Source organism: Pyrus communis, chromosome 8 (assembly GCF_963583255.1).
Source record: "Pyrus communis chromosome 8, drPyrComm1.1, whole genome shotgun sequence".
Lineage (NCBI taxonomy): Eukaryota > Viridiplantae > Streptophyta > Magnoliopsida > Rosales > Rosaceae > Pyrus > Pyrus communis.
In genome coordinates, this window is record NC_084810.1 from 21,827,947 (window position 1) to 21,841,483 (window position 13,537).

The 13,537-nt window shown below is 35.7% G+C and overlaps 1 pseudogene; it reads left to right on the forward strand.

The window, feature by feature from the left end:
* Window positions 1-5,734: 5,734 nt before the first annotated feature.
* On the forward strand, window positions 5,735-10,968 carry LOC137742974 (tropinone reductase homolog At2g29330-like; annotated as a pseudogene).
* The last annotated feature ends 2,569 nt before the right edge of the window (window positions 10,969-13,537 follow it).

Here is a 13,537-nt window from a genome sequence, read left to right on the forward strand (position 1 = left end):
TTTGTTTCTAACTGTCTAATGATTTCATTCCGTTATCTAATCTCCGAACGTTTTTTTGGATGATTGTTGGTATAGAAGAACTCGAAGTATATGCAAACATGTTCAATGATTGGATCATGAAAACTAGTTTCGTAGAATGCGTGTCCCCTTGTAAAGAATGGATTCCAAATCACTTAGTATTTATTCTATACTTCCATTAAGTAGAATGTAAGTTTTTGGTGTATCCACTATTTTAAATATTTTAGATTGATGATCGTGTTCGTACATCTTATTCTTCTAGGGTTGAGGATTTGTGAAAAATCAACAAAATCGGAGCTAAAACAACCGTTAAATCGTGATTTTTTGTTTCTAACTGTCGAATGATTTTGTCCTGTTACAAAATCTCCGAACATTTTTTTTAGATGATTTTTGGTGTAGGAGATCTCGAAGTATATACGTTTACATTTGATGGTTGGATTGTGGATTGAGATTTTTTCAAAATAGTGGAGTTGAGTGAGCTGAAAAATGGAGAAAGAATGAATGTTTATAAAGCAGAAGCACATATGAGTCTAACGATAGGGATCGAAGCAGAGATTAGGGTTTTGTTTTCACATATCTAGATATAGGATCCCTGAAATGATGAAAATGGGACTACACTTGTACTCATCATCGCTCTTGAATTAAATGATATCAACCAATGCTGTGATAGAAGACAAATTCGATTTTGCACTGCCTCATGCATTTGTTAGGGATTCCAAAACACTTAGAGTTTATTCAATACTTTTATTAAGTACAATGTATTCTGTCGTGAAAAAAGGCTCAGGCATAGGGTTTAGAGCTTTGGAACCATTACAAAAAGAATTGAGAAAAGAAGAAAAATTTAAATGATATCAGTCAATGCTGTGATACAAAACAAATTCGATTTTGCACTGCCTCATGTATTTGGTTGGGATATTTATGATCATCACGATGGCATCCTCTCCATGTTTTTCCACATGCATGCAAGAAATCTGAGTAACTTTTGGTCATCACCTTCTTCGACACAAAGAAATTACTTAAGTACTCCACAGGGCGATCCTTATATCCCTTCCAACTACTTGTTCTAATATTTCTGTTAGAAATCTTATAGTTGCTGCGAACCCCTACAATTGACTTCCACTCCTTACTCTTCTTGTACTTACTAATCTTGTTTTTACCACCAATACTACCCCCTAAACCTCCATAACTGAAGTTGTGAAGAGGAGAAGTGTGACTTGCAAAATTCTGCCCGACGAATTATGACTTGCCCTACGATCACTTTTTATCGCGTACATAAAGGTTTTGAATAAACTCTAAATGTTGACCATCTTTACCCTACCAACTAAAAAAATTGACAAAATTTGGTTTATTGGGCAAAATTTTGTTGGGCAAGCCTTATTTTCTGGTAATGTTCGTTTTGAGACATTCATTAGCTCATTGTGCCTATGAGACGACTTTATCAACAACTTTCATATTTTTCTGAAGATCTGATGCGTTTACTGCTTGAGTATTTACACATTTAAGGAAGAGTGTTATAATTAATATTTCACATAGTGCAATTGTGTAAATCCTAGTAAAGATAAGTTAGGAATCCTTTACGATCTAGAAGATCTTTCCTCTTTGACTTTGTATTACTTGGAGAGCAGGTTATTCTCTCATCCTTATTACTATAAATAAAGGAATTAGGCATGAGTCTAAGACCATGATTTTCCAGGCCGGAGTCAGGCGGATCAGAATACAAGTACCTTAGATGTCCGATCATGGATTCAACAGCTCTGAGCAAAGCTAGATTAACAAAGTAGTGGTGCCACCATCATCTATTTTGGAGCAATGGGCAAAGCCCGAACAACTTTGCTGAGATTGACCATTCTTGTTCCACAAGATATGAAAACCTAATCCAACATGGAATCAACCTTGTTTCTCATATTCTTGAAGTTCCAACAATCTAGGAATTGGCATGCTCCGCAAGTAATCACACTCCCAAGATGATGCAATATCTACTTCTAGATATCCTCTGGATTCTCCCCGGTGTAATACAAGATTATATCCTAAAAAGGTCTTTCTCCCCATTGGTATAAATACACTCTTTTAGGATTCATCTCCAATAACGGAATTATCGCACTCTAACTCTCTTGCCCACTGCTTAAGTTTTATTATTACTCACGAACTTGACCATCAAAGAGCCTTTGACCGACACCATCCCGAGTATCTGGCTTGCTCACGATTGTTTACTCTTTTACAGATAATTACTCGGATTTGTGCACCTCCACCATCTGCTAAGGTGCGCGAACTTGATTCCAACAATGAGAAATCACATCACAGAATTCCTCAAACCTTTTTCTTCTCTCTATGCCACACACTCCCTCTCTAAATTTTAGGTCACAACAATTAGGCATATTAGGGATAAGTCAATTATTGGATATATTAGGGATGTTAGGCAATGAATAATGTGCTAAACCATGCGCATGAGTCAATTATTAGGCATATTAGCCTATTAGGCATGTTTTATTTTTATATATATTAGACAATGAATTTATAATATTAATGTTGGATTGTCCTGGTGTAATACAAGATTATATCCTTCTCCCCATTGTTATAAATACACTCTTTTAGGATTCATCTCTGGTAACGCAATTATCGCACTCTAACTCTCTTGCCCATTGCTTAAGTTTTATTTTTGCTCACTAACTTGACCATCAAAGAGCCTTTGATCGAAACCCTCACGGGTCTCTGGCTTGCTCACGATTTTTTACTCTTTTACAGATAATTACTCGGATTTGTACACCTTCACCATCTGCTAAGGTGCGCGAACTTGATTCCAACAATGAGAAATCACATCAGAGAATTCCTCAAACCTTTTTCTTCTCTCTATGCCACACACTGCCTCTCTAAATTTTAGGTCACAACAATTAGGCATATTAGGGATAAGTCAATTATTGGATGTCACATCCCGGCCCGGGGCGGACCACTTTCCGGGCCCGCTCCACCACCGTAGCACGATATTGTCTGCTTTGGGCCCCGACCACGCCCTCACGGTTTTGTTTCTGGGAACTCACATGAGAACTTCCCGATGGGTCACCCATCATGGGAGTGCTCTCGCATGCTACTCGCTTAACTTCGGAGTTCCTATGGAACCCGAAGCCAGTGAGCTCCCAAAAGGCCTCGTGCTAGGTAGGGATGGGAATATACATTTAAGGATCACTCCTCTGGGCGATGTGGGATGTCACAATCCACCCCCCTTAGGGGCCCGACGTCCTCGTCGGCACACCACGGCCAGGGTTAGGCTTTGATACCAAATTGTCACATCCCGGCCCGGGGCGGACCACTTCCCGGGCCCGCTCCACCACCGTAGCACGATATTGTCCGCTTTGGGCCCCGACCACGCCCTCACGGTTTTGTTTCTGGGAACTCACACGAGAACTTCCCGATGGGTCACCTATCCTGGGAGTGCTCTCGCGCGCTACTCGCTTAACTTCGGAGTTCCTATGGAACCCGAAGCTAGTGAGCTCCCAAAAGGCCTCGTGCTAGGTAGGGATGGGAATATACATTTAAGGATCACTCCCCTGGGCGATGTGGGATGTCACATTGGATATATTAAGGATGTTAGGCAATGAATAATGTGCTAAAACATGCACATGAGTCAATTATTAGGCATATTAGCTGATAGGATTTTTACCGCCTGCAAAAGTAGGGATAAAAACACTTAAAAATACTTGCAAGAGTACAAGGTTGTCGTAGTATAGTAGCTCAAGCAAGATCATTTTCCATAGGGATTGAATGAATAATTTGTATTTAAACTAATCCTTAGCTAATTATTTAGAACAAATTTTGGAAAACGTTGATTTTGAATTTAAAAATAATAAAAACGAATTTAATTAAAAAGGTTAAAGCAATTAGCAAAGTAAAGAAAACAAAGGAAAACATTTTGAAAACCAAATTGTAAAAGCCTAGGATTCTGCCATTCCCTTAACAATCTTATACAATTTTACCAATTACTTATGAATTTCTACATACATGCTTTGAAGGTTAGGTTTTCCTAATGCATATTTTCCTCGTGATGTTCAAGCGAAAACGTATATCTAACATGCAACATGTCTGTGATGTTCAGATCAAATATAAACATGCAAAACTCATTAAGTTTTGTGAAAACCCTTTAAAAAACCATGCAACCCTTAAGAGCGTGATGTTCGCCTTAAGTGAACTTACAATTACTAATCACAAGAAGCCCTCTTCAATTTTAGGGTGATGTTCCAACAGAAATTGCATCAAATTACTTGTCTAAAAACCCTAATGGTCACGAATCACTAAGACAATTAGATAGTTTAATTATAGTGATTAATAATTCAAAGCAAACATGCATCCATTCATAAGCAAATTAATAAAATCACATATTCATGCTAAGGCTCATGACTTCGCCATAGCAAACGGAAATTAGTTACGAACAACTATAAAAACAAAAGAAAATATATTAACTAAAAAATGGATTGAAAACACCTTGTGGATAAAAAGTCTGAAGTTCTCCAAGATAATGTGTGCCTCCCCCCCCCCCCCCCCCCTAATAGCTAAATAGCTTATTTATACTACTACAAGATAAAACCCTCGTAGAAAAGGTTTTCTAAAAACTAGGAAATAAAATAATAAAAAGATAACTAGGAATTACATTCCTATTCTGACAAGGGAATCTATCCAGCAGAGAAATAGCCACGTTTCTGAACATTCAGGCCTCCAAAACAGCCCCAAAACGACTCAAATTAACTATTAGGACCTCCTCTTCAAATTCCAATAAGAGCCCAAGTCCGAAATCCATTATCTTTTAGCCCAAAAGTTGCAAATAAGCTCTGCAGCCCAATCTGCCAGCACTGTGCGCTGGGCATAAATTAATTCGCCACGATTAGATGCTTTGGGATAAAATTATGAAATTTTGACACAACGTTCTTGACAGATTCACGAATCCGCTTCAATTAGAATCACTAAAAAATTCCACTGTTTGATTACTTTATGCTCAGAACAAGTTTACATGTCCTACATTAAAAATGCATAACAAAGCATCAAAATCTCACCAAACAAATAACCAAAATAAACCAAAAATAGAGAATAATATATAATATAAAATCGACTCATCATTAGCCTATTAGGCATGTTTTATTTTTATATATATTAGACAATGAATTTATAACATTAATGTTTATTTTTCTTTTGTAAAATTATTAATCCTTTTTACAATCAGCATGGACTTAATTGTGTATATCAAATATTTAAATAGCGGTATTTTCGGCATTGAAAAGATGTATGATGTCTAAGTTAAACATAATTAATGAATTTGCTCATGTAGAGTCTAGTCATTAAATTTTATTCGAACAAAAAAAATTATGTTAGATTGTATTTAAAAAAAAAGTTAAATTTCAAAAGCTAAAGTTACATTTTCAGTGAAAAAAAAAAAAATCTTTCTAACATTTCTTGACGTGTACGGTGTACTTAATTAAAAAAATCATCATAACTATAATTATGTTTAACGCAAATACTAGGAGCAAACAGTAGCGGCAATGCCCGATGTGTTTGTAATCGGATTATCCGGATCCGAGCAGCTACTAAGTAGGTGCATGCATGAAACAGTTCCCACGTGTACTTCTTATCCTGGCCACCCAATATCTGGTAGTAATCCAAACCAGTATTAAATAGCAGCACCACTACTATTGTGCATGAGGGTTAGAAGGCAGAGAGAGAGAGAGAGAGAGAGATGAGCAGCAGAGGCAGAAGATGGAACCAAGGAATTGGGTTAGCTTGTCACTGGTGGAACCAAGGAATTGGGTTAGCTTCTCTAAATTTGGATAGTTTTTTTTTTTTTTTTTTTTCATTTTTTCTTTTACATGCAATGGAATGTTCACTTTATTTTTTCTAATTGGAGCTTTGATCTTGAATTGGTTCAATTGGAGACTTTGGTTCATAAACTCGTCACAACATAAAACAATAGTCATTTTGGTTAAAATTGTTAGAACTTCCTTTCAAAATAAGAAACAAATAGGGGGAAAATAATGGACATAAGTGATAAGAAAGTTATCCAAAAATACTATTGATCCGCTTACAAGTTCAAAGACCAATATCCATAAATGTTTAATTCAATGACTAAAGCTCAATGATCTACCAAAATTTAAGAACAAGAGTACCAATTTTTTATCTTAATTTTACTACTCCATGTTGAAGTTGATAATGTAATTATATAGGTATGCAATAGTGGAAGAATTGGCAGGGCTAGGTGCCATTGTGCATACTTGTTCGCGAAATGAAATTGAACTTAATGACAGCCTGAGTCAATGGGAGAAGAAGGGTTTTCAAAGTCACTGGCTCGGTGTGTAATGTGGTGTCAAAAACCCAAAGAGAGGAGCTTATAAACAAGGTCTCATCACTCTTTGATGGCGAACTTAACATCCTTGTAAGTAGAAGACTGATTAGTTGAATTAACATATATGCATGAATCATAAATGATCATCACTCTTCGATGGCAAACTTAATATCCTCGTAAATATTTTTTTTCAAAATATTTCTGTTTGTCCTACACGTTTCCATGATTTGCAAAATTGTACTTTTTTAAAACTCAAACGTTCAACACACGTATGTACATACTTTTTATGTTTAATACACATAACTTTAATGCATTTTTCAGCAATACATATAAGCAAAAATCGTTATGTTATGCTACACCTTTCCAATAATGTCTTGTTATAGATAAACAATGTGGGGATTGTCAAACCGAACGCAACGCTAGAGTACACAGCTGAAGATTACTCATTCATAATGAGTACCAATCTTGAATCTGCTTACCACTTGTGCCAACTTTCACATCCTTTTCTCAAAGCTGCAGGAGCTGCTAACATCGTTTTTTTGTCCTCTACTGCTGGTGTGGTCTCAATAGATAATGGATCTATATATGCTGCCACTAAAGGTGCTTAGTTAACTTCCTTATATTTATAGTTTTGACCTTTATAAATAAAATAAAAAAACATATCATTTATAATTTGTAGAAAACTGCATTAAATCCTTAAAAATTATCAGTTATAGACTAATACCTTGTATAAGATTAAATAATATTTTAGTCATTTGACTCCATGATCATATCAGTATACATATTCCACATACAATTATTTAATCCTAAGTTTTGGAATACTAATTAGACTATTGATTATTGACATTTCCTTTTTTTGTGTTGGTTTTATAAACAACTATAAAACCTATAAACAATTAAAATGTTATTTGTAGCTGCTAAGTATTATACTCATATAATTAATGATATTTACGTACCTATATATGCTTACACAGTTAGACCAACTCCAATGGTGGGCTAAAAGTCAAATTGCTCTCCAAAACCACTCCAACCCAAGGGGAAATTTTGGGCTAAATGCTAAATGCTAAACCAATGCCAAATTCCCCCAAAATTTAGTCCAGAAATCAGAGTGGACTCCACCCAATATTTATCGGAATTTAAAATTTTTTTGATTAAAATGTTCATAAAATTAATTTACTATAGTCTAAATTTAATTTAACAAAAAAAATAGCCTAAGTTCATTCTTTAATAATCCCGGAATAAAATTTTAGGCTAGAACGGTTGGAGCAAAAAAACTGTTTCTGGACTAAAAGCTAAATTTTTTGGGCTAAAAAATTTAGCTTTTAGCCCAACCATTGGAGATGGTCTTACATAGATTATATATAAGTACTGATATCGATACTTAAGTACGTACGGACGAATAATCAATATAAATTGTTTTTGTATTGATGTTGACTTTACTAGTATAAGTTTGTTAGGTTTGTGAATACTGAATATGTTTCTTTAACAATCTGATTTTACATAATAGATTTAGTAAATATACTTAAATATGACATGGTGTTTGAATTTAAAATTGAAACTTGAATTGAATTTAGAGGTTATAATCTAAGAACAATCTTTTTCAAACCTAAAATCTAGAAGCTCCTAAATTTTATCTTTTATAGATGAAACGATAGCGGCTTTATTATAATATTAAGAATTGATACAAATTTGAAAGAGGACATTCAAGATAACATTAAAAAAGTTTTCAATCAAAAGAAACTTTAACAAAACATAAAAGGCTAACTTGGCTAACTAATTATCACCATACCCATGACTTAGGCGAGACAAGCACGAGGATAAGTAAAGTAACGCATCAAAGTCTTGAACTCATCCACTTTCAAACTCAGAGGACTAAAATGACACTCAAAGTAAAAGAAACTCCATTCTTGGTGAAAAGGTCAAGCACTTCGCCAATTAGCATTTGAGAACTTCTGCGCACAAAGGCTCGAATATAATGAACATGAGGACACTTTTTGACAATAACAGCTCCTACTCCAAAGAAGAACTGACAACGAACCAACTAGTATCCATACCAACATAAATTTTGTGCGCAACACAATCCGCGAACCAATTCCAACAAAATAGACACATAAGGAGCTGATAACACACCAATACAAAACTAAAATATTCATGAAGAAAGACTCACAAAAAACCTCACCAAGGAGACACTGACTAAAATAGTAAAACGAAAAATAAACAAGCAACCATCTATGAGAAGATAAAGGGAGGGAGGCTAGAAAAATGGGAAGAGAGATTGTCACCAGCCTCCAATCAGAGCAAAGGACGGCGACTACGGAGGTTGTAGATTTAAGGTTTGGTAAAAGGAGAAAGATAAGCGGCTAGGTTTTTTTTTTTTTTTTTTTTCCTCTCTTAAGAGGGTGAGACGAGAAGACCCTAAGGCCTCGTTTGGCATGTCGTATAAGGGATCAGATAGGACTAATAGTACGGACCTGACCGTTTGGTGTCTTCTCGTATTAAATAGTCACCGGATTAATTTAATCAGTTGGATAGGATAGTCATGTATACACCTTCTTAATAAACCCTTCCAAAAGGAGTGGATTATTAGTCGGGTATAACCTTTCCTCTCTTTCGCACTTCGTTCTCCACGACACCTCCTCTCGCCGTCATCCCTCTCGTCGTCGTTCTCCCGGTCCCTACTCTTCTGGTACTGTCGCAATGCTACTCTCCTGGTACTATCCCTCTTCGTGAAATTCGTAAGTACTAGAAGAGTACTGAGCTCTTGATCAGGAAGTTGCCATTCCAGAGGCTTGTTAGTGAAATTGCCCAGGATTTCAAGACTGATATGCGTTTCTAGAGCCACGCGGTGTTGGCACTGCAGGAGGCTGCTGAGGCCTACCTTGTGGGTCTATTTGAGGACACCAACCTATGCGTCATCCATGCCAAGCGAGTTACCATCATGCATGCTGAACAATATTTCATTTGGGCAATTTTTTGGTATTTTTATGTATTTTTGTTCAACATTTAATTTGTTTATTTTTGTCCATTTGGTTGTCTGCAGCCTGACTGTTGAACAATATTCATCTGGGCAATTTTTTATTTTTTTGAAATTAGATTTTGCTTAATTTGGGGCTTTTTAATTTTCTTTTTATTTTGAAGTTTAGGATTTGAAAAGTATTTGGGTTTTTAGATAATTACATATTTATATTCGATACAATATGAATAATGCGGTTATAGTCCGATACTGCACCAAACGCCCGATCAATTTAGTCAGTACTATTCGGTGGCTATTGATCCTATCCAACAGAAATAGTCAGTACAATCCGAGCTGCCAAACGAGGCCTAAAGTTTGATACATTGTTTTTGGCGTGTGATTTTTAATGTTTGACCAAAGTATGGCTTTTCTGTATTCTATCTCAGGTGCCACGAATAAATTAGCAAAAAACTTGGCATGTGAGTGGGCGAAAAATAATATAAGGACCAATAGCAAAAAACTTGGCATGTGAGTGGGCGAAAGATAATATAAGGACCAATAGCGTTGCTCATTGGTTCATCACGACTCCCCTCGTTGATCTGGTAAAATTATCCTGATCATGTTCTTGTGCATGCCTTTTATTTTCATTTTTTTTAATACAATCGATGTTGGGCAGGAAAATGGAAACCGGATTTAAGATACATGAATGAAATTTTTTAACACACTTATATTACAGATCCCTTGCAAGTTGCATCTCATAACTTTAAGCCAATTAGTATTTTATTGATGGGGTCTGCCAAAAGTCCATAGTCAAAATTAGAATAAAATGTTGGGTTTTGCCAAAATTTCATGTCTTTTGTTTATTCATGTATATATAGGTTCAATTTTTTAAACAAATGATACTATTTACACTAAGGGGTTGAGGAGTAAGTGAAGTCTCATAATGGGCTAGCAATAATGTGGTTCAAATTCGCTTTTGGCGAGAATCGAACCTAAAACTTCTCACTTACCAATGAAAAAGAATATCACTAGACCGTAGTACCAAGTGACATGTTGAGGTTCAAATTTAGACCTGAATTGTGTACAACAAGTTTTATGGTGAAAAGGTTTACAGCAAGTTTAGATCATACTTCTAGCCTTATTTAATTTGTTTATGAAGAGCTTGACCAATTATAAGATCGTTGCTAATATATGTGTCCTACACATCAATTCTCTGTTCTTCCATTCTCTCTTTTATACATGCAGTTTCTCGGAAATGAAAAGAAATTGGAGATGATAAACTCTTGGTGCCCTTTAGGACGTCCTAGAAAGCCAGAGGAGGTGTCTTCCTTGGTAGCATTTCCATGCCTACCTGCAGCCTCTTACATTACTGGGCAAACTATTATCGTCGACGGCAGGGTGACCGTCACTGGCTTGCTCTTCCAAGGAGCATGACTTGGAAATAGCTCTATATGTATGCAAATGTAGTAGAAGAGACAGTACTTGAGATCATGAAAAAAAAAATCTCTTATCTAATTCCAAATTGTATGTGAAAAATAGGTGACATCAGTAGTTCCCATAGTGAAGTTTGCAACTATTGTACTTGCACAATAAAACAGATAATAAACGAACTTTTTTCTGCTTTGGTTGACTAGTGGATTGTGAAGTACTTGTTGCTTGCTCTTTCCTTTTCGGCTACACATTAACAACATATCAGAAAACTTGTTATAACCTGATTGCTTACAAAAACTTCCATATGCGAACAAATTATTAAGGATGTAAACCAATGTAAAATGTGATCATACCTTCATCGCTTTTGGTTGACTAGGCCCTTTTGTCCACATCTGGTGCAAGTAAATGGGGTGTTTACTCATCCACTAAGCTTTGTCCTTTCATTACTTGCCACTGGAGGGAGGACTTTACCAGGCTCCTTAACCCTTTTTTTCTTGGGTCTTCCAATTTGCTTCTTGTACATTGGAGGATCAACTGGAGTGGGTTGGATCACATGATCCTGCAGCTGATAGGAGTAGGCATTGGGGTTCTGACAGGACCCTTAGATATATATGTTGCTTGCTTGTAGCAATCATCCAAATACTTTTTTTGGTCTTGTTGCTTTCTGAGAATACAAGTCATTGCATGTGCACATGGGATTCCACACATACCCCTTTCTTATTTTTACTTTTTTTTGCAAAAGCATCTATTTGCAGCTAAGTCCACAGCGAACTCCCTTCCACTCATTGTTCTAACTCGGTACTTCATATTCCCAACAAGAGTCGCAATGCAATACCCCACTATACTCTTTTAGCTTGTCAATAATCTTATGAATTCTTGGACCCCCTTGTACCTTCCACTTCAATGTTTTCCCTTCGACTTCAAACCTGTCTTAAAGCAGACTAGCATTCGAAGAAGAGGGAGGAAAAGTGGGATTAGGTGGGGGCACGTGAAAATGTGGTAAGGGAGGAAAGGGAAGGTTTAGTTGGGTAGTTTTTTTTTTTTTTCATTTTAGCACGAAAAAGTGGTCATGTGTTCCTTTTTAGTGTGGATTTGGACAAAATAGTGACAGAAAGATGACATTAATTTGCCGGACTAATATTCAGTGATTATATTGATTGATTTTCAATTTCAAAAACCATCATAATTAAGGGGGTCAATTTCAAGCACCATTTATGATAAAAACTCTTCGTTTTTTTTTTTGTTTTTGTTATTAATTTTAAATAAAATATGATATTGCAAATGATTTCTAATTTGTACATTATTAATAATTAAATTACTTTCTTTTAATTTGTTCTAACCAATGGCATAAATTTGGACTCCTAGTGAGCAAAATATAAGTTCTGCACTTTACATTTTATCACTTAATGACCAATTTGGCAGACTGGTATATAAAATTGAGAGACGCATGATATTGAAATTGGATGAATTTTTAAGGTTACCCAATTTCAAATTCAAGGACAATCAATTTGCGTAGTTTGCAACATCATAACAAGGAAACAAAAAGTTGCAAACGTCCGTGGATGAATTATGGGTTTCAATTATTTTTTTACTAGCCTCTCGCTTAAACGAATTCAAGTCCAAAACAAAAGATTTGAGAAAACTGAGAACACAAGGTAAGTATCAACATCCACATAAACGCAAAGGTCCGTGGATGAATGCTCTAGTTCTGTTTAGTTCAATCAACTATCTAGTTGGTATCACAACTTTGTCCTAAGGGTGTCCAATAATTAAGCTTTAATACCATTATGTCACGTTCAAGACCTAGAGTCAGTAGAAAAATCAACCCCACATCTGACTAAAAATTAAATAAATAAAACTAAAACTGAAATAGGGTGAGAAATTAATTTCTCAACTCAAGAATTACTTACAATAACTTGGATTGGATGTGGTCCCTATTTATCAACATTTTTTTATTGAAATCTTGTTGGTTTTTAGTTTTTTATTAAAGTCCCTGAAATTAATGCAATAATGCATTTCTATGTAGGTTATTATAAATTTATAATTTTTAGTTTAAAATTTGATATTTGTAGTTATTTATATTAATGAGATTTTAAATAAAATCTATAATTTGTTGAAAATATTGAAAAAATATTCTTAAATAAAACCCATGATTTGTCATTACTTGTATTAATGACATTTTACATACAAAAAATTGGTAATTTTTATACAATACATTTTACATACAAAAAGTTGGTACATTTTATACAAAATAAAGGTGATACGTTTTATATAATGGGTACATTTCATATATATATATATATATATATATATAAACAATGGGTACATTTTACACAAAAAAGAGATGGTACTTACGAAAAAAAATGGGTACAATTTATGTAACATCCCACGTTGACAAACGGAGAGGGGGTGACGTGCCTTATATGTATATGCCCACCTCCATATAGCATGAGGCCTTTTGGGAGCTCACTGGCTTCAGAGTTCATCGGAACTCCGAAGTTAAGTGAGTTCGGGCGAGAGCAATCCCATAATGAGTGACCCACTGGGAAGTTCCCATGTGAGTTCCCAGAAACAAAACCATGAGGGCGTGGCCGGGGCCCAAAGTGGACAATATCGTGCTACGGCGGAGCTGAGACTGGGATGTGACAAAATGGTATCAATGCCACTCTGATGTGTGGTGCGAGTGCGCCGACGAGGACGTCGGGCCCCTAAGGGGGTGGATTGTAACATCTCACATCGACAAATGGAGAGAGGGTGATGTGCCTTATATGTACATGCCCACCTCTATATAGCACGAGGCATTTTGGGAGCTCACT